Raw genomic sequence first — 21,430 nt, 5'->3', positions numbered from 1 at the left:
TTAAGCAGAGCTGTCAAACTGCGAAGCTGTCAAACTGTGGAGCTGTCAAACTGCGGAGCTGCCAAATCGCGAAGCTGTCAAACTGCGGAGCTGTCAAACTGCGGAGCTGTCAAATCGCGGAGCTGTCAAACTGTGGAGCTGTCAAATGTGGGCGTGTGTTTTACGGAGTTTGAGGCGAATTGGGGGTTGGTCGTCCTGGTCGGCTGCTGTGATTATTTCGGAGGTCCAATGGGCTGATGTGTCAGGTCCGGTCTGTTGGGCTCGATTTGTGCCCCGATCATGTCCGGTCTGTTGGGCTCGATTCGTGCCCCGATCAGGTCCGGTCTGTTGGGCTTGATTCGTGCCCCGATCAGGTCCGGTCTGTTGGGCTCGATTTGTGCCCCGATCATGTCCGGTCTGTTGGGCTCGATTCGTGCCCCGATCAGGTCCGGTCTGTTGGGCTCGATTCGTGCCCCGATCAGGTCCGGTCTGTTGGGCTCGATTCGTGCCCCGATCAGGTCCGGTCTGTTGGGCTCGATTCGTGCCCCGATCAGGTCCAGTTTGTTGGTCTTCCTCGATGCTGCTGTCGTCGTCTGCTGTTCGGGCTGGTATGTCGTAGGGCGAGTCGTCCGCTGTGGGCTCGGGTGGCGAGGCGGGTTTGCAGCGGGTGTGGTGTAACCAGGCTGTCTTTTCTGCTACCTTAACAGAAGTTGGAGTGGTTAAAAGTACTTGGTAGGGGCCCTCCCAAGTGGGCTGTAAGGGTACCTTATGGTAAGTCTTTGCTAGTATCCAATCCCCCGGTTGATACGGGTGAATGTTTTCATCTAGGGGGACATTTTGGCTGGAGGCGGCGTATTTGTGTAGAAGGATGAGTTGTTTCTGGAGTTGTATTACATATTTAGTTAGCTCTGCCTCTCCAACCTCTAGTTCTGATGTTGGAAATTGGGTATTATATACTGGGGAGGGTCTTCCGAATAGTAATTCATAGGGAGATAGTTTGAGGTTTCCACGAGGGCACGCTCTTAAGTTATGGAGTACTAATGGAATGGCATTAACCCATTTTATACCTGAGTCTTTACAAAGTTTTCCTAGCTGAGATTTAAGCTGCTGATTCATTCTTTCGACTTGCCCGGAGGAAGGTGGATGGTATGGGGTATGTAATTTCCATTTAACTCCGAGAGCGCTGGCAACCTGTTGGATTATGTCTGATGTGAAATGTGAGCCTCTGTCGCTGTCTATGTGTCGGGGAACTCCGAAGCGGGGTATAATCTCCTGTAATAGAATCTTTGCAACAATGTGGGCTGTTGCTCGGCGGGTGGGAAAACATTCGACCCACCCGGTCAACTGGTCGATGATTACCAGGGCATGTTTGTAGCCTAGGCAGAGTGGCAGGTCTATAAAATCTATCTGAAGACTTTCGAATGGGACAAAGGCCCATGGTCTGGCCCCTGGTGGACATCTGGCGGTATGTTTTGGATTAAAGCTCTGGCAAGTATGGCAATTCTTTACGGCAGCTTTAGCGGCGAGAGCAAGACCTGGGGCATACCAACATCGTTGCATTGTGTCTATAAGTTTGTCTCTGCCCCAGTGGGTACTTTGGTGTAGGACCCTCAAATGTTTGGGTACCCATAGTCTGGGCATTATGAGCCTTTTGTCCGGGAAGTACCAAACACCGTTTTCTAAGTGGGCTCCTTGTTCCTCCCATCCTTTAACCTCCTCCGGGGTCGCAGTTTTGTACATTTCTGTGAAGTCTGTGTCTGATAAAACCTGTGGTCCCTGGAACTCATTGTCTGCAGAGAGGGGTTGAAGGGCTGCCTCTTGTGCTGCGCAGTCAGCGCGTCGGTTCCCTGTCGAGATTGGGTCCCTGCCTTTCGTGTGCGCTTTGCAATGTACTACTGCGATAGCCTCAGGAAGGTGTATTGAGTTCATGAGGCGCTGTACTAGGGAAGCGTGCGCTATTTGAGTACCTGCCGCAGTCAAGAAACCTCTCTGTAACCAGATTTGCCCGGTAGCATGCACTAACCCGAAACAATACTTCGAATCTGTGTAGATGGTGATCCTTTGTCCTGCTCCTAATTCGCAAGCTCTGATTAGGGCGATAAGTTCAGCCGCTTGTGCGCTGTATTTTGCATGGACAGGTCGTGCCTCTAGGGTCTCGCTGTCGGTGACTATGGCATATCCACTTTTCCGTTCCCCTCCTACAACCTTGGAGCTCCCATCTGTATACAGGATGAGGTCTGGGTCCGTTAAAGGAAGGTAATCAAGGTCTTCCCGTGGTTTTTCCACATGGCGGACTATTTGAGAACAATCGTGATGTGGGGTGCCGTCATCAGGGAGAGGTAAAAGGGTTGCAGGGTTGAGGGAGTTTACTCTTTTTATGGTGACATTTGATGGACTGAAGAGGATGGCCTCGTATCTGTTTAAGCGTTGTATTGTGAAACGTTGACATCCTTGCAAGCTAAGGAGGGTAGCGACAGCATGGGGAACATTCACAGTTAGTTCGTGCCCCAGGACGGTTTCCTGTGCTTTTTCTAGTAGTAGGGCTGCAGCCACTACAGCTCTAAGGCATCCCACGTGTCCTAGTACAGTAGTGTCCAGCTGAAGACTGTAATAAGCGACGGGCCTATTTCTCCCTTGAAATGGTTGTGTAAGGACACCCGAAGCTACTCCTTTATTTTTGTGCACGTATAGAGAAAAAGGTAGTCTATAGTCTGGGAGCCCGAGGGCAGGTGAGGTTCTCAGTTCTCTCTTAATAGATTCAAAGGCTTCAAGCGCCTCTGCAGACCACTGTAATTGATCTGGGGCATTGTCGTGTGTCATCGCTGTAAGGGGGCGGGTGAATTCTCCGTAGCGTGGAATCCATGCTCGGCAGAATCCGCTCATTCCAATGAAACCCCGGAGTTGTCTCTTAGTTTTTGGCAGGGGTAATTTAGTTATCGCCTCAATTCTGTCTGTAGTTAGTGCGCGGGTGCCCTCTCCTAGGACATGGCCAAGATATTTAACCTCTTTCTTGCAATATTGTATCTTCTTTGGGGATACTTTATGTCCCTTTTGTGCCAGTATGTTTAGGAGAGTTATAGTGTCTTTTTTGCAGGATTCTAGATCCCGACCACAGAGTAAAATGTCATCAACGTAGAGCCTGAGGGCTGAACCCCCGGGCAGAGTCACGTCTGATAGATCTTGGTGTAATATAGATGAAAAGATCGCTGGGGATTCTACATATCCTTGGGGCAATCGGGTCCACGTTAACTGCCCCGTCCGCCAGGTGAAGGCAAAAAGGAACTGGCTTTCCGGGTCTACAGGGATGCTGAAGAAAGCGGAGCATAGATCTATGACAGAGTAGACTACTGTTCCCTCCGGAATGGTGCTTAGGAGATGGTGTGGGTTAGCAACTACCGCGTGTCGGGGAATGACAAAAGAATTGACGAGCCTGAGATCCTGGACCAGACGCCATTTTACGGGATTTGTGTTGGGCTTTTTGACGGGGAGAAGAGGGGTGTTACAGGGAGAAGTGCATGGGACCAAAACTCCCATCCTCAGGAATTCGTCAATCATCGGGGCTAGTCCGTCTATCGCGTCTGGAGGAAGGGGGTATTGCTTAGTGCAAGGGAAGGGTATGGAGGGGGTCTGGTTGGTTTCAAAATCGCCATTTGACGGGCAATTTGGGCTTGCTGCCGTTGAAATAATTCGCGGGCTTCGACGAAGACATTTAGGTAATATAGTTGTTGGGGCTTCTCGTCAGCTAAATAAGACTTAAGTGCTTGCATTCTTATGAGGTTGAAGGAACCATGGGGCGGCCATCGAGAAAGTGGTTCCAGGTGGTGGGTAAAAGCGACCCACGAGATGTTACAGAGATCCCTCAGTTTGGATTTTGAGAGTCCCTTTCTCCCTCTCAATTCCTTCCAGTTGAGGAGGACAAATCGCAGAGGGGTATCGGAGTCCTCCGCAGAGCGGGAAGGCTTCATAGAAGCCTTGTCGCCAGGAGGAGTCCAGTCAGAGTGTTGGGAAGCGTGGGCTCCCATTGCTCTATTCTATGGAAATGGGGTTGGCTAGCGATGTGCACTACAGACAAAAGGATGGACAGACAAAGGGAGACATACACAAAAAAAGGGGGAATAGAAAAAAATAGTATTCTTTCAGTAATTTTAGGTACCTCAGTTTATTTCTATTGAACTTAATCCTGCCTACTATTGAACCGTAACTAACTTATCATCTATAATTCCCAAACATCAGCTTTGAACTCGCGGGTCTCTCTCTCTACCCGATACACCAGTGTTTCCCAACCTTTTTTGGGCAAAGGCACACTTGTTTCATGAAAAAAATCTCGAGGCACACCACCATTAGAAAATGCTTTAAAAATTAACTCTGTGCCTATATTGACTATATATAAAGTAACTCTCTTTAATAGGAATCAAATAAACACAAAGATAGTATTTTATAATTACTTTATTATGAAATAGTAAACAGAAATATGAAAAATTATAAAATACTTTATTCAGTGCGCAACCTGGGCCTGTTTGGCTGAACACAAAGCTGATATTCTGGCTGGAATTGAAGAAAGACACACACGTAGCTCTTCGTCAACAGCTCTCAGTCTCTCTCTGTATTTAGTTTTTATAGCAATCATGCTTGAAAAGCTCAACTCACAGAGATATGTAGTGGAAAATGGGAGCAATGTCAAAATAGCTTTGTTTGCCAGAAGGGGGAACTCCTTGGCAGTTTCCAACCAAAAACTGTCCAAAGGTAGATCAGCAAATCTTAGCTTGAAACCACGATTTTGTCTCAGTTCAGTTAGTTCCTCCTGCTCCTGTAAAGTCATGTCCTTTCCACCAACTGATGCTGAGCTATAAGGGTCCCTAACCCAGTCAAGGCATTCAGTGGAGACTGAAGAGAAATAAAATGACAACTTCCCCTCGAGAGTTTTTAAATGTTTACCTATTATCTCACACAGTGCAGCAGTGTGAACACCTTGCCATTGCTTGGTGAGTGGGAACATTTCAAGATTGCCACTTTCCACGTGTTGATGCCAGAGTTGCACCTTTGAACGGAATCCATTTATTTTATCTGTACTTGTAAGCAGGTTTTCATTTCGGCCTTGCATTCGTGTGTTCAGTTCATTCAGATGATGAAATATATCTGCCAGTTATGCCAGCCTTGCACACCACTCATCACTTGCAAGCAGCTTTGCGTAATCTGACCTCTCATTTGTCAGAAACACTTTAAGTTCCTCCCGCAGCTCATACACACGAACCAAGACCTTGCCACGCGACAACCACCGGACCTCCGTATGAAACAGCAAGGTTTTATGCTTCGCTCCCATCTCCTCACACAAAGCTGCAAATATGCGACTTTTCACGGGTCGTGACTTTACAAAGTTTACCATGCGCACAACATCATCCAACACATGAACTAGGTCTGCTGGTAAAGTCTTGGCTACGAGGGCCTCACGGTGCAAAAAACAATGCGTAACAATCACATCTGGATTTCTTTCCTTCACTCTGCTTACAAAGCCTTTGGTGTGCCCGACCATGGCTGCAGCTCCATCGGTGCAGACACTTGTGCAGTTTTCCCACTTAAGTCCTCCTTGTTCAAGGTATTCTGATGTGACCCGAAAAATTTCTTCTCCTGTTGCTTTTTCTGGCAATGCCTTGCAGAAAAAGAAGTTTTCTCTAATTGCATCACCATCAACAAAACGCACATTGGCCAAGAGTTGAGCATGTCCACTGATATCAGTAGACTCGTCAAGTTGTAATGCAAATTTCTCACTGCTATGGATCTTTTCCAAAACCACACTTTCAATGTCTGCAGACATGTCATTAATACGTCTGGAAATTGTTTTGTTTGAGAGAGGGACTTTGGCTATTTCCTTAGCTGCTTCAGGTCCGAGCATCTCCTCTACAATAGCTTTGCAGGCGGGAAGTATTAATGTCTCTGCCACAGTGTGCGACTTTTTTGACTTGGCTATAAGTTCAGCAACGTGATAGCTAGCTTTAAGACCTCTTTCATTTACCTTTGAGGTTTGTCTCATGAAAGTTGCCTGTTTCTCCGTGTTTTCACGCAGGCGAACAAAATAGTCCGCATTCTTGTTTTGAAGCGAAGGGTGTTTCGTTTGGAGATGGCGTTTAAGTTTGCTTGGGACCATAGCACTGTTAGCTAGCTTTTCACCACACACCACGCACAGTGGAGTTGGTTGGTTTGCATCTCCGGTGAAAGTAAATCCAAATGAAATATAGCTTTCGCTATATTGCCTTGTGCCAGAGAATTTGCTTGAGCTAACCATCTTTGCTTTCTTTTCATGCCCACTCATACTTGGGCTCTCATCTGGCTCCAAATTTTGTTCAGAGTCCAGTTCTTTTCTTTTCAAAAACTTTTCCATCACTGCAGTATCCGGCCATCCAATTGCCACTGACAAACGGATACAGACTCCTTTTTTTTACAGCACAGCTCGCACAAATGTACACGGAACACCCTTTTCGAATTGAAACACACAGTCTCACGAGAGCAAGGAGCAGCGATTTTATATTTTACAAAAAGAAGTCGCTAGTCCTCATGGTGACAGGGTGGAAAATATTTAAAAGCAGAACCACCTTGAGGAAGGTGGAGCCATATCACATCCGGGCAGGAGGCCTAAATTGGTGGAACGCTCAGGCCCCGCTTATTCAAAGAGGACACCAGGCAACGTCTCAGGGTATTAAGAACCCTGAGCTAGATTAATGTCCCCAAACGTCATGGTTTGTGCCAACCTACTGACACTCCACAAAGCTTCTTAACCATGTTCGTATGAAAAAAAAATGGGGTGCTGCGGCTCTCCCAACCCACTAACTACCAGCACGCTTCAACACAATGCCGTGCGCGGCAAGAGCCCAGGCTTTCTGATCCAAGCTGCTTTCCGTAGCACTTCCGGGCAAAGCCGAGCACATGCTACGAAGCGCCCACACGTGTACGAAAAGTCCTGGCTCAGCCGCGAGTTGGCGCAGGCAGATGCCGTCCTGGAGGCAAAAGCCGTCACGTGGGGATTTTCTTCCTCCCTCCTTTAAATTTGGAACGTACGGCGCGCACTCCCTTCACGCCTAGGGGGATTCCCCCTCCCCTTCCCGCTCTCTCTTCCTCCCTCCTTTGGCGCGCGCTCGATTCAAGCCTAGGGGGATTCCCCCCTCCCCTCCCCTTCCCGCTCTCTCTTTCTCCCTCCCTCCTTTGGCGCGCGCTCGATTCAAGCCTAGGGGGATTCCCCCCTCCCCTCCCCTTCCCGCTCTCTCTCTCTGCCTCCCTCCTTTGGCGCGCGCTCGATTCAAGCCTAGGGGGATTCCCCCCTCCCCTCCCCTTCCCGCTCTCTCTCTCTGCCTCCCTCCTTTGGCGCGCGCTCGATTCAAGCCTAGGGGGATTCCCCCCTCCCCTCCCCTTCCCGCTCTCTCTCTCTGCCTCCCTCCTTTGGCGCGCGCTCGATTCAAGCCTAGGGGGATTCTCCCCTCTCCGCTCTCTCTCTCTCTCTCCCTCCTTTTCTCCACCCACACGCCTCCCTTTACGGCTGCTCTGCGCGTGTGCGTTGCTGCGACGCTCTTCCAGTCTTTCCCTGCACCGTGGGAGGTAAGTGCTGGCTCCTGACGCGGGTGCGTGTGGCGCCCCCTCCCCCCCGACCGCCTTCCTCCCACGGCACACCAGTCAACGTCTCGCGGCACACTAGTGTGCCGTGGAACACTGGTTGGGAAACACTGCGATACACAAACATAACTCCTAAAATTCTACCGCAGTATTGCTTACACAACTGGTCCTAGTGTGGGGCCCCAATTTGTGAGCCACCCCTTCTACCCTCCACGACAGCCTCCTGCCTAGCCTTTGAGACTAAATTCGGAACCCCTACTGGACGCTTGCGCAATGCAATGCCAGATCAAGGTCCGAGAAAAATGAAAGTTTGGAAAGGAAGCAAACGACCTTGCGTTCTCACGTACCCGGGTCATCCCTAACAAAGGTCGCCAGGCAGGAGGGGCGGCTTCGTTTGCATAATAGACGAGAAAAGAGAGAGAGAGAGAGAGAGAGAGAGAGAGAGAGAGAAAGCTTGGATGGACGCCTCTGGACGACTCCGAGAGAGGGACGTCAGAGAAAAACAGTAAAGAGCCGCGCTTTCCCGGACTCAATTCCAAGACGGAAAACGGGGGAGAAAAGGATAGGGGGAGAATTTTTCTTTGAAGGACGCCTCCAGACGACTCCGAGGGAGGAACGTCAGAGAAATAACTAAGAGCCACGCTTTCCCGGACTCAATTCCAAGACGGAAAACGGGGGAGAAAAGAGATAGAGAGATTAAGGCATCCCTGGACGACTCCGAGAGGTAATGCCGGAAAACAGTAAAAGGTGCCACAATTTCCCCGGCCACACTCCGCGTAAGAAATTGAGGGGAGAGAAAGAGAAAGGTTTTGGCGTACCCAGACGACTCCGAGAGGTAACGCCAGACAGTAAAGTTCCGCGATCTCCTGGCCACTTTCCGAAGGGGAGAATCGAGGTAGAAAAGGACAGAGTTAAAGCGTACCCGGCCGACTCCGAGGGGCTACGCCAGAAATGAAAGAAGGAAAGTCTGGCTGTCGTGGGGACACTGCTTCTCCACCCCCCTCCCAATGTGTTTTACTTCAAACCATACTCACGTTCGAAGATGTCCCCCGCAGATCCCGGGATCCTTTTCTTTTAGCCGGCCTTTACCTCGCCTTTGCTCTCTCTGGTCAGGCTTCTGGTGACGATTGATTACCGCCCGCAAAGAGGAGGCAGGGAGAGGAAAAAGGGATCCCCGGGCTAAGGTTGCCCAGTGGCGCCCGATCCCCTCTATCTCCCCCCCCCCTCACCTTTGTAGGAGAACCAAGTGTCCCTGAGCACGGTCGCCAAAACTGTTACCGGAAAATCCGAGGGCTCCCTTGGACAAATGAAGACACCGACCAGGGCAATTCAGAGCAAAACAGCAGCCAGTAGGCTTGGTCTTTATTTTGGAAAGACTGTCGCGACAGGGCTCCCACCGTTCACGAGGTGAAACAAAATGGAAGCCCCGAACAAAGGAAGACCCTAACTTTGATTAGATGCTAATCTCCGAAGCTACACCCCCAAAATTACATCATATTTACATCATGATTACATTAAAATTAGGAGGAGTCGAGGAGGGGCTACACAGGTAATCTGAGTGTCCTGACACCTGGCCGGAGCCTCCTCTCGCCTCCCCACATGAGTCATTTTAAGGACAAAAGAGAAGGGCGAAGTTTCCTGCCCCCTGAGGGGAATCCGGTCAGAGCCCTTTGTGAGAGTCTGTGCGGAATACACTGAAATATGCAAGTTATTGTGTTCCTGATAGCCTTCTGTCTGAGCCCATCACGATGGTTGTCAAGGTTGTCACGTTCGCTGCAGAGTACGTGACCGCTCGGTCAAAGGATTATGGTTGCCCTGTATCAGGTCACCCCCCTTTGATAGTCCTTGTAATATGTAGTCAAATAAAAGTGGTCCGATGAAAATCCGATGTACGGCTGATTTTTGGTGAATTTGTAAAGAATATGGTCCTTGAAGTTCAAAGTATTTTCTCTTTTCGGAAGCAACTTGCTACATTTTGATTAAATCAGTCACGGTCAATTAAACTCGGAAACATTGTATTGAGAGCTGTCAAAAGGTGAGGGAACAGACGCTTGCAGCTTGCAGTACCAGCGTGGCCGCCGCAAGGGGCGCTGTTCGATAATGGTGATTGGCTGAGGCGGCCGCTGTTTGACCTAGAGTTCAGGCGCCCGGTCTACTCACAGTAAAAATAGGGCGAAGCGGAGCGCTATGGCGAAAGGCTGTCAGTCTAGCGCTTCCTTATCTACGGAAGGCTTTTAAGAGATGACCCTCTAAAGGGACATCTCTAGGGTCAGGGAGGGGAGATACGTGTATGTGTGTGGTGCTTGTGCGGGACACGTGTAAATGACAAAAGGGGGGGGATTTCCGGCGACAGGGTCAAGGAAATAAACTCCCTTCAAATTGAGGGAAAAGTCACCTTTGTGAACAGAGGATGTAGACAGACAAGAACATTCCCACATGGGGGGAGCACAGGGAGAAGAAAAGCCCGTCTGCATCTTCACAACCGGACCACTTCCTGTGTCCCAGATGCAACAACACATGTCTCTCCCCTATTCAGGCTAAACAAGTAGACAAACTAACGTAAATGCAAATTTCAGATTTATTCTCAGGAAATATTAAAGCAAGGATAGAAGACTCCTTCTCCCAACCTTTTCGGAGTCACTGGGTGGCTTGTACCACTGACAGAGGACATGGAACACATAACATCCTTTCTGGCTCACTGTAATAAATTCTTACCATCCTGATAGATACTTGTAAAACCTTCTGGAAAAATCCTAGCTGAGTGTTTGTGGGTTTTGATAAGCAAGAAGTGGAAATTGGTGCTGTCTCAAAAGAGACTAGTTCTCTCATGCTACCCTCAGCCTTTGGGAATCTTGTCACAAGAGGAGCGAGAAGCTCCCCTCTGGAGTTCATAAAGGGTAGATATTCCTGGTGCCCTTAATCCTGCTCTTCCGCCAGGGAAGCGGGGCTGCGTCCAAAGCACGGAATGGTGGAAGTACTCATGGAAGGGAGCAGAAGGCGAGGGAAGCATTAGGCCCCCATTTCTAGAAAGGGGAACATCGGCCTGAAGGGGAGCAGCTGCTTTTGGGCAAGAGCAGAGGCCATGTTGGGTCAGGGCAACCGGTTCTTCTATGTTTGGAGCGGGAGGAAGGGCCGGCAGCCAAATTTTGTGCCTGTCTGTTATACACACATACATCTCTATAATAATAATAATAATAATTTGTTATCTATACCCCGCCCATCTGGTTGGGCTTCCCCAGCCACTCTGGGCGGCTTCCCAAAAAATATTAAAATACTGCAATACATCAAACATTAAAAACTTCCCTGAACTTCCCTTCAGATGTCTTCTGAATGTCAGGTAGTTGTTTATCGCTTTGACATCTGATGGGAGGGCGTTCCACATGGCGGGCGCCACCACCGAGAAGGCCCTCTGCCTGGTTCCCTGTAACTTGGCTTCTCGCAAAGAGGGAACCGCCAGAAGGCCCTCGGTGCTGGACCTCAGTATCGTGTCCGGGCAGCAGAATGGGGGTGGAGACGCTCCTTCAGATATACTGGACCGAGGCCGTTTAGGGCTCGCTCTATCTATCTATCATCTATCTATCTATCTATCTCTATCTTCTTCTTTTTTAATGATATTTATTATAAGTTTAAAAATTACAAAAGGAAAAAGAAAAACAACAACAAAATTTTTGTAACAAGACATACATTACAATACATAAAAAGAAAAGCATAAAAAATACAACAATACAGTGAAAAAAACAATAACACTAAAACACTAAAACACACATCTAATATTCCATAACTTTACCTTTCATTTTACTTGTTTCATCGACCTCCTCGCACCTCCCTTTTTTGTATTCTAGTTCAATTAATTGTTTCAGCAAATTCTTTCCATCTTTCTCAATTTTTGTTCCATAATTTATCTTAACGGTCTAACCTTAAATTTTTCATTTTAACCCATTATCAATCAGCTTTTACTTAATTCTTTATTACATTTCTGCTAAAACCATATAACTTCATTCCAGCATCCTTCTAACATTCATTAATTTTGCAATGTTTTTGTAAATATACTTTAAATTTTTCCCAATCTTCTTCCACCGACTCTTCTCCCTGGTCTCAGATTCTGCCAGTCATTTCCGCCAGTTCCATGTAGTCCATCAGCTTCATCTGCCATTCTTCCCTGGTAGGTAGATCCTGTGTCTTCCAGTACTTTGCGATAAGTATTCTTGCTGCTGTTGTGGCGTACATAAAAAAAAATCCTGTCTTTCCTTGGCACCAATTGGCTGACCATGCCCAGGAGAAAGGCCTCTGGTTTCTTCAGGAAGGTATATTTAAATACCTTTTTCATTTCATTATAGATCAGCTCCCAGAATGCCTTAATCTTTGGGCATGTCCACCAAAGGTGAAAGAATGTGCCTTCAGTTTCATTACATTTCCAACATTTATTATCGGGCAAATGATATATTTTTGCAAGCTTGACTGGTGTTATGTACCACCTATAGATCATTTTCATTAAATTCTCTTTTAAGGCATTACATGCCGTGAACTTCATACCTGTGGTCCATAACTGTTCCCAGTCAGCCATCATAATATTATGTCCAACGTCTTGTGCCCATTTAATCATAGAGGATTTCACCGTTTCATCTTGAGTATTCCATTTCAACAGCAAGTTATACATTCTTGACAAATTCTTAACTTTAGGATCTAACAATTCTGTTTCCAATTTTGATTTTTCTACCTGGAAACCTAATTTTTTGTCCAAATTATATGCCTCCATTATTTGATAATAATGGAGCCAATCTCATACTCTGTTTTTTAATTTTTCAAAGCTCTGCAATTTTAATCTGTCACCCTCTTGTTCCAAAATTCCCCAATACTTCGGCCATTTGGCCTCCATATTGAGTTTTTTCTGAGCCTTTGCTTCCATTGGTGACAACCATCTTGGGGTTTTATTTTCTAACAAGTCCTTATATCTTATCCAAAAATTAAACAGTGCTTTTCTGACAATATGGTTTTTGAACGCTTTGTGTGCTTTAACCTTATCATACCACAGATATGCATGCCAACCAAATACATTGTTAAAGCCTTCCAAATCCAACACATCCGTGTTTTCAAGAAGCATCCATTCTCTCAGCCAACAAAATGCGGCTGATTCATAATAAAGTTTATGAATCAGGGCAAATCCACCTCTTTACTTAGCATCAGTTAATATCTTAAATTTTATTCGAGGTTTCTTGCCCTGCCAGACAAATCTAGAGATATCTCTCTGCCACTTCTTGAAACAGTCCATTTTGTCCAAAATTTGCAATGTTTGAAACAAAAACAGCATTCTTGGCAGTACATTCATTTTTATCACAGCAATTCGGCCTAACAACGATAGCTTCAAATTTGACCATATTTCTAAATCCTTTTTCACTTCAGTCCAACATTTTTCATAATTATCCTTAAATAGATTCACAATCTTAGCAGTCATGTTAACCCCTAAATATTTCACTTTCTTGACCAATGTCAATCCTGTCTCCTTCTGAAACTTATCTCTCTCAATCTCAGTTAAATTTTTCTCTAAAACTTTAGTTTTCGTCTCATTCAACTTAAAGCCTGCTACCTTTCCAAATTCTTGAATTAATTCTAATACTCTTTTAGTGCTGGATTCTGGCTCCTGTAAAGTCAATACCAAGTCATCAGCAAATGCTTTCAATTTGTACTGTTTGGCTCCCATATCTATCTATCTATCTATCTATCTATCTATCTATCTATCTATCTATCATCTACCTACCTACCTACCTACCAACATACATAGATATATATACACCCCCCTGGCTCTCGTTTGGAGGAGGAGTGAGAGAGGGAGGCACTTTACTGGCAGAATGGCATTTCCCTGGCCCCTCCTTTCCTCCCAGGAGCTCCTCCTTCCACAACAACCCTGCCAGGCTGGCCTCTTGCATGTCGCCCCCTTTCCGGCAGGCGAAGCTGCAGGGACCACTCCCTTCCTGGCCCCCCCAAAATGGAGGCGGCTTTGGACCCTGGATGAACCTGAGAGGAGCCTGGAGGGGGGCAGGGAGGGGCCTCTCGCCCCTTCCCAGACTTTTCCGCCATCCATTTATTAAGATAAGATAAAATAAGATAATCTCTTACAGCCGGAGACCAGCTTATAAAACACACTTTGGGTGACAGTCTCAGAAGAAATACAAAGCATTAAAACAATGTACAACAAGAAACTCCTGCAGGGAGTTGACCCAACCACTTCTGAACACTGTTTATGAAACTTGGGCCCCTCAGGGCTCTGGCAAAATGATCTCCCTTGGTTGGGCCTGTGATGGACAGCAGAGCCAGGCCAGTCAGCGGACTTGGTCCCTCAGAAATTTCCTGGAGCCTCGCTCTGATTGGCTGCCAAGCCAGCGGGGGCGGAGCCTGCCCTTTTGGCGGGAAAAGGCAAGGCGGCTTTTCTGAGGGATGGTCTGAGGGGGGAGAGGAAGAGGAGTCAGACGGGAGTTGAAGGGGAGAAGCTGGGGGGAGGGAAGGGAGACCCCCAAGAAGGAGGGCTGAGGGGGCCCCCTGGGTGTGGGGGGCAGACTGAGGGGGGGGAGGGAAGGGAGACCCCCAAGAAGGAGGGCTGAGGGGGCCCCCTGGGTGTGGGGGGCGGACTGAGGGGGGGAGCGGAGGGAGACCCCCAAGAAGGAGGGCTGAGGGGACCCCCTGGGTGTGGGGGGCAGACTGAGGGGGGGAGCGGAGGGAGACCCCCAAGAAGGAGGGCTGAGGGGACCCCCTGGGTGTGGGGGGCGGACTGAGGGGGGGGGAGCGGAGGCAGACCCCCAAGAAGGAGGGCTGAGGGGGCCCCCTGGGTGTGGGGGGCGGACTGAGAGGGGGGAGGGAAGGGAGACCCCCAAGAAGGAGGGCTGAGGGGACCCCCTGGGTGTGGGAGGCGGACTGAGGGGGGGGAGGGGAGGGAGACCCCCAAGAAGGAGGGCTGAGGGGACCCCCTGGGTGTGGGGGGCGGACTGAGAGGGGGGGCGGAGGGAGACCCCTAAGAAGGAGGGCTGAGGGGACCCCCTGGGTGTGGGGGGCGGACTGAGGGGGGGGAAGGAAGGGAGACCCCCAAGAAGGAGGGCTGAGGGGACCCCCTGGGTGTGGGGGGCGGACTGAGAGGGGGGAAGGAAGGGAGACCCCCAAGAAGGAGGGCTGAGGGGACCCCCTGGGTGTGGGGGGGCGGACTGAGAGGGGGGGCAGAGGGAGACCCCCAAGAAGGAGGGCTGAGGGGACCCCCTGGGTGTGGGGGGCGGACTGAGGGGGGGGAGGGGAGGGAGACCCCCAAGAAGGAGGGCTGAGGGGACCCCCTGGGTGTGGGGGGCGGACTGAGAGGGGGGGCGGAGGGAGACCCCCAAGAAGGAGGGCTGAGGGGACCCCCTGGGTGTGGGGGGCGGACTGAGGGGGGGAGCGGAGGGAGACCCCCCAAGAAGGAGGGCTGAGGGGGCCCCCTGGGTGTGGGGGGCGGACTGAGAGGGGGGAGGGGAGGGAGACCCCCAAGAAGGAGGGCTGAGGGGACCCCCTGGGTGTGGGGGGCGGACTGAGAGGGGGGAGGGAAGGGAGACCCCCAAGAAGGAGGGCTGAGGGGGCCCCCTGGGTGTGGGGGGCGGACTGAGGGGGGGAGTGGAGGGAGACCCCCAAGAAGGAGGGCTGAGGGGACCCCCTGGGTGTGGGGGGCGGACTGAGGGGGGGAGCGGAGGGAGACCCCCAAGAAGGAGGGCTGAGGGGGCCCCCTGGGTGTGGGGGGCGGACTGGGAGGGGGGAAAGGGCCCCCCAAGTCTGACTCCGCCAGAGCCTGGAAGAAGCCCAGCTGGGCCTGCCAGCCTCCACGTCCCAGGGAAGGAGGCGTCTCCCCGATTCAGTGGGGCTGCCCCAGGGAAGAGGGGGAGCTGGAGGGCAGACTTGGAAGGGTCTCCCTTGGGGGGATCTGGGACTCCTCTTCCTCCCTGGCGCCTGCTCTCGAGGAGACTCCTGGGGAAGCCCCGTCTCCCTGGCGCCCAGTCGGGCTCCCAGGGGGGCAGAGGGGGGGCTGGGCTGGGGGGGCCCTGGGCTCGGCAAGGGTTAAGAGGAGCAGAGCTGGAGTCCTAGAGAGGACAGGAAGTGAAGGCGGAGTGGAGATCCCCCCTCCCCCCTCCCTCCCTGCTTTCTTCTCTCTCCTGGACTCGGGTGAGTCTCTTCTCTCCTCCCCCTGAGGGTGCCATGGGGAGAAGGGGGTCCCAGGGGGGCAGGGAGGGGCCTGGGGGTCCCTGCTCAGGTCATGCACAGTGGGGGGAGACCCCTAAGTCAGAGAGCAGGGGGTCCCCCTTTGTCCTCTCTGCCAAGCCAGGGAGGGGCCAGTTCGCAGGAGATCTGCAGCTCTGCTCTTCCTTGGGATCCAGATGCTGCCTTCCTTTTGGGGAGGGGGCTTGGGGTCAAGGAAATAAACCCCCTTCAGAGGGAGGGAAAGTTCACCTTTGTGAGCAGAGGCTGCAGCCAGAGGGGAACATTCCCACGTGGGGGGAGCTCAGGGAGAAGAAAAGCCCGTCTGCATCTGCAGCAGCAAAACCGGACCACTTCCTCTGTCGCAGATGCAACAACAACTAATAATAATAATAATAATAATTTATTTGTACCTCTCCCATCTGGCCAGGTTTCCCCAGCCACTCTGGGCGGCTTCCACAAAAACGAAAAAGACACTAATATGTCATACATTTAAAACTTCCCTGAGCAGGGCTGCCTTAAGATGTCTTCTGAATGTCAGGTAGTTGTTTATGTCTCTCCCCTGTCGGTCTCCACACCCAGGGCTGGCGCTGTTACCCTCCAACAACTGGATCTCACTCCCAAAGAGACACTCTTCCGTGGTCTCCCAAGACAGATGGATGCCAACCAACCAACATTCCCTCCCCTCCCCCTCCTGGTGCCCCTTCAAGTTGGCTTGAGGGCAGGGGGAGGGGCCACCCCACCAGATGAAGAGAAATTGGAATGCTTGCAAAGAATTACTTGAAAATGAGTGCCATATAGATAATAAAACATTATTTTGTGGAATTCCCCCATTTACACAAAGAGTAATACCCATCATTTAAATACACAACAAAATGGTTTCAGAAAAGAACAGAGCAATGTTTAGAAAAATATCATCTTTCTTCTCCCTGTTTCTCTTAGGGTCCATTGTGCTTTGAAGACGTAGCTGTTCCTTTCACAGAGGAGGACTGGGCTTTGCTGGATCCTGACCAGAGAGCTCTGCAGAAGGAAGTCAAGGAGGAGAATCCTGGGATCGTGGCCTCTCTGGTAAGGCTCCCTGCTGGATCATGAGATCAGTTTTGAAATTCCATACAGATCTCTGAAGGACAAACCTCCTCTATTTTAACCTATTATATATTTTAACCTCCTCTATTATAACTTACCACTTCCCAGCATTTCCTGTGCGAATGTGAGATCTTTGGTGAATAAGCTGGAGGAGTGGAAATTGTGGATAGCAACGGAGAAAACTGTGAGTGAATGCTGTCTTCTGCTGCTTACAGAAACTTGGCTGACACCAATTATTCCTGACTCAGCCATAGAACTAACAGGCTATACAGTGTTCCGCCATGATAGAACAGAGGACTCTGGTAAAAGAAGGGGGGGAGGTTTGTGTGCATACGTGAATAAGAGCTGGTGCACAAACCCCGCTGTGATAGCTAGTCATTGCTCCCCAACTGTGGAATTTATGACGCTTAAATGCAGACCTATATATATCCCCCGAGAATTTACAGCAGTACTGATAACTACAGTATACATTGCACCTGATGCGAACATTAATGAGGTGATGGGTCTTCATCAGATGGGTCTGATGCGAACATTAATGAGGTGATGCCATTAGCAGACAACAAGGCAAGTATCCCGAGGCTGCATTTCTTGTATGCGGGGATTTCAACCAGGCAGATTTGAAAGTGGTCCTACCTAAATTCCTACAGATGCCTACAGCATCTGAGATGTTAACACACCCACAACTCTCCATAGGAGATGCATCTCCTGTTCTGTCTGGGAATATTCTTCCACCAGTCCTGCCTTTTCAAACCAGGATGAGGCTGCTCTGAGCTGCCCAGGCCTTCTTCCATGTAGGCTTCAGAGATCTCAGGGACGGGGAGGTACATCCTGTCAAATTTTCTATTTCCCTTCCTGCATCTGTTTTTGGTTGAGCAAAGAAATGACTGAGCTTGGAGCAGATTCCACGACTGAGCCAAATTAAATCCATTCCTGGAAAGAGCCAGGCTTTTTGAATCTCCGGGTCCCATAAAAAAGTTAGCTAATACCAGCCAAAAAAGGCAGTAACTCCCTTCCCTTCTTCCTCTTTCACAAGCAGTCATTTGCATTCTTCAGTCATTTCAGCCTCAATTTCTTCCTCAGGCTAGGATTATTATTATTATTATTATTATTATTATTATTATTATTATTAATGATATCAGGAAACTTGATGAGGAATTAAGGGGAAAGACATTGTTGACCCGGAGTAGTTACAAAATTAATGTTCTCTCCCCAAGTGCCACAGACCCTCCTCCAAAGAGAGTCTGTCTAAGAAAGCCCAAGCAAAAATTACCGTATTTTTCGCTCTATAACACGCACCTGACCATAACACGCACATAGTTTTTAGAGGAGGAAAACAAGAAAAAAATATTCTAAATGAAACAGTGGATATATGATTTTTGTGGTTCATGCTGTGGTCACAGACATGTGATCTGACGGTGAGTTTGGGGTAGCCCAATGCAAAAATCCTGAGGATCCATGTGGATCCATGCTTTGTAACCACGTTTTTGCGCCATTGCGACCCCATGAAACAGTGGGTGCGTGTGTGTTTTGGTGCAGGCTGTAGCCATGGATATGCTATGTGATCTGATGGTGAATTTGGGGTGACCTAGTGCAAAAATCCTGAGGATCCATGTGGATCCGTGCTTTGTAACCACGTTTTAAGTGGGGAGGGAAGGAAAAGAACTCAAGGGACAAGGAGCTCGCGTGGGGGGTGTGGAGAAGGATGCTGCTAATAATGCAGGAGAGGCTCCTCTCCGGCTTTGCTCCTTTAGAACAAGCAGGCTCTGCGTCTCTCCCTCCTCCCCGGCAAGGAAACCATGATAGTAACCACTCTGAGACAAATCAAGAAAAATTGCGACCAACACTCTCCCCCAAGCGCAGTGAGGTCAAAACACACACACACGCAGAGAGGGAACTGGCCCTAAAGTCGCAGGGCGCTGGGGGAGTGAAGGGGAAGCAAGAGAAGGAGAAGGAGCCCTCACACACACAGAGACACACAGAGTGTCAATTCTAAAGTCGGAGGGACAGCGCAGGGAGAGTGAAGGGAAGCAGGAGGAGGAGAAGGAGCCCTCACACACACAGAGACACACAGAGTGTCAATTCTAAAGTCGGAGGGACAGCAGGGAGAGTGAACGGGAAGCAGGAGGAGGAGAAGGAGCCCCCTCTCTCTCTCTCTCACACACACACAGAGTGTCAATTCTAAAGTCGGAGGGACAGCGCAGGGAGAGTGAAGGGAAGCAGGAGGAGGAGAAGGAGCCCCCTCTCTCTCTCTCTCACACACACACAGAGTGTCAATTCTAAAGTCGGAGGGACAGCGCAGGGAGAGTGACGGGAAGCAGGAGGAGGAGAAGGAGCCCCCTCTCTCTCTCTCTCACACACACACAGAGTGTCAATTCTAAAGTCGGAGGGACAGCGCAGGGAGAGTGAAGGGAAGCAGGAGGAGGAGAAGGAGCCCTCTCTCTCTCTCTCTCACACACACACAGAGTGTCAATTCTAAAGTCGGAGGGACAGCGCAGGGAGAGTGAAGGGAAGCAGGAGGAGGAGAAGGAGCCCCCTCTCTCTCTCTCTCACACACACACAGAGTGTCAATTCTAAAGTCGGAGGGACAGCGCAGGGAGAGTGACGGGAAGCAGGAGGAGGAGAAGGAGCCCCCTCTCTCTCTCTCTCTCACACACACAGAGTGTCAATTCTAAAGTCGGAGGGACAGCGCAGGGAGAGTGAAGGGAAGCAGGAGGAGGAGAAGGAGCCCCCTCTCTCTCTCTCTCTCACACACACAGAGTGTCAATTCTAAAGTCGGAGGGACAGCGCAGGGAGAGTGACGGGAAGCAGGAGGAGGAGAAGGAGCCCCCTCTCTCTCTCTCTCACACACACACAGAGTGTCAATTCTAAAGTCGGAGGGACAGCGCAGGGAGAGTGAAGGGAAGCAGGAGGAGGAGAAGGAGCCCCCTCTCTCTCTCTCTCACACACACACAGAGTGTCAATTCTAAAGTCGGAGGGACAGCGCAGGGAGAGTGAAGGGAAGCAGGAGGAGGAGAAGGAGCCCCCTCTCTCTCTCTCTCACACACACACAGAGTGTCAATTCTAAAGTCGGAGGGACAGCGCAGGGAGAGTGACGGGAAGCAGGAGGAGGAGAAGGAGCCCCCTCTCTCTCTCTCTCTCACACACACAGAGTGTCAATTCTAAAGTCGGAGGGACAGCGCAGGGAGAGTGACGGGAAGCAGGAGGAGGAGAAGGAGCCCTCTCTCACACACACACAGACACAGAGTGTCAATTCTAAAGTCGGAGGGAGAGTGCAGGGGCGCAGGGAGAGCGAAGGGGAAGCAGGAGGAGGAGAACTATAGCTCAAGCACACACACACACAGCCCCTACAGTGGCTAATCCAAAATCGGACAGCAAAAAACTGCAGGCAGGGACAGAGAGTACGGTTTTTTTTAAAAGCAGCCAACCCCGCTCTGCTTCTCTCCCTCCTCCCGGCTAGGCTGGCTGAAAAGCTTCGCTGCTACTTAGCAGCTCTGTGGGGAGGAGAGAGGAACTTAGAGGACGGGTTTTTTTAAAGCAGCCAAGCCCGCTCTGCTTCTCTCCCTCCTCCCGGCTCGGCTCGCTGACAGGAGCCGCTTACACCTGCTTTGCTGTTTCAAAGCAAGCCACAGACTGCTCACAACTGCAGCAGATTCCCCCGCCATCTGTAGGCATTCGCTCCATAACATGCACAGACATTTCCCCTTACTTTCTAGGAGGAAAAATCTGCGTGTTATGGAGCGAAATTTACGGTACTCAATTTTACATGAATAAGGAAAATGAGGAGGTGGCTAAGAAACAGCAGGAGCCAGATCCTATTACTGACCTTATAGGATCTCTCAGCAGCTCTAAGGATGAGCAGAAAGAGGTTTTGGGCCCAGGCAGCTCAACTGCTAAGTCATCTCTGGCACGGAGACCAGGAGCTCAAGCGACTCAAGGCCAAATTCAGGCTAAACAAGTAGAGGAACTAATCTGAAAGAAAAATTCAGAACTATCCTCAGGAAATGCTAATAGAAGGCTAAAAGACTCCTTCTCCCAAGCCTCTGGTGCAAATGAGGAATTATCCGTCATTGGGTGACGAGGGACTACTAACGAGGGACATAGAATGCATAAAATCCTTTTTGGCTCACTGTAATAAAATTCTTACCATCCTGATAGGTACTTGTAAACCCTTCTGGAATAAAGTCTGGCAGAGAGTGTGGAACCGGATAATACAACAATATCTCTTTCCCTACCATTAGAAATAGATCAATAAGGGAGGTTTGATTCGTCCACATGGCAAAAGAAGGTCTAAAAGTGCAAAAATGTTAAAAAAAATTAAAATAGTGCAATATTAAAAAGTTGACTTAAAAACACCTTTTAAATTACTTAAGAGTAGCTCATGCTTTTGGCAGGTGGGGAGGCAGGATGGCGGCTGCAGCAGCAGAAAAGAGCTCCTGAAGCCAGCCAGAGTGAAAGGCTCTGTCTGGCCGATTCCCGGGCTCCCAGGTCTGCTGCTGCCAACACTGCCAAGGGAGAGGAATCGGGGGTGCCCGGGGCGTCTTTCAAGGGAGCCAAAACACCCCCC

The 21,430-nt window shown here is 49.9% G+C and overlaps 2 protein-coding genes across 16 annotated transcripts in view; one reads left to right on the top strand and one right to left on the bottom strand.

Annotated features, from left to right (window-relative positions):
• The window catches only part of LOC309334660 (uncharacterized protein), a 128,030-nt gene that overhangs the window by 25,663 nt on the left and 80,937 nt on the right, over positions 1–21,430 (bottom strand). The gene's annotated exons all lie outside the window — the stretch shown is intronic.
• The window catches only part of LOC309334671 (uncharacterized protein), a 140,479-nt gene that overhangs the window by 99,503 nt on the left and 19,546 nt on the right, over positions 1–21,430 (top strand). For 7 of the 12 annotated variants that reach the window (XR_014153227.1, XM_081849208.1, XM_081849210.1 and 4 more), the window contains one exon: positions 16,723–16,848. The exons of 4 other annotated variants lie outside the window; for them this stretch is intronic. The gene's annotated coding sequence lies outside the window, so the exon portion shown is untranslated. Of the gene's footprint in view, positions 1–15,734; positions 15,748–16,722; positions 16,849–21,430 lie in introns of those variants that run through there. One more of the 12 variants, XM_081849209.1, reaches the window with a different exon arrangement.

This window comes from Podarcis erhardii, assembly GCF_964252035.2.
Source record: "Podarcis erhardii genome assembly, chromosome: 2".
Lineage (NCBI taxonomy): Eukaryota > Metazoa > Chordata > Lepidosauria > Squamata > Lacertidae > Podarcis > Podarcis erhardii.
This window is presented reverse-complemented; position numbering and strand designations above follow the sequence as displayed.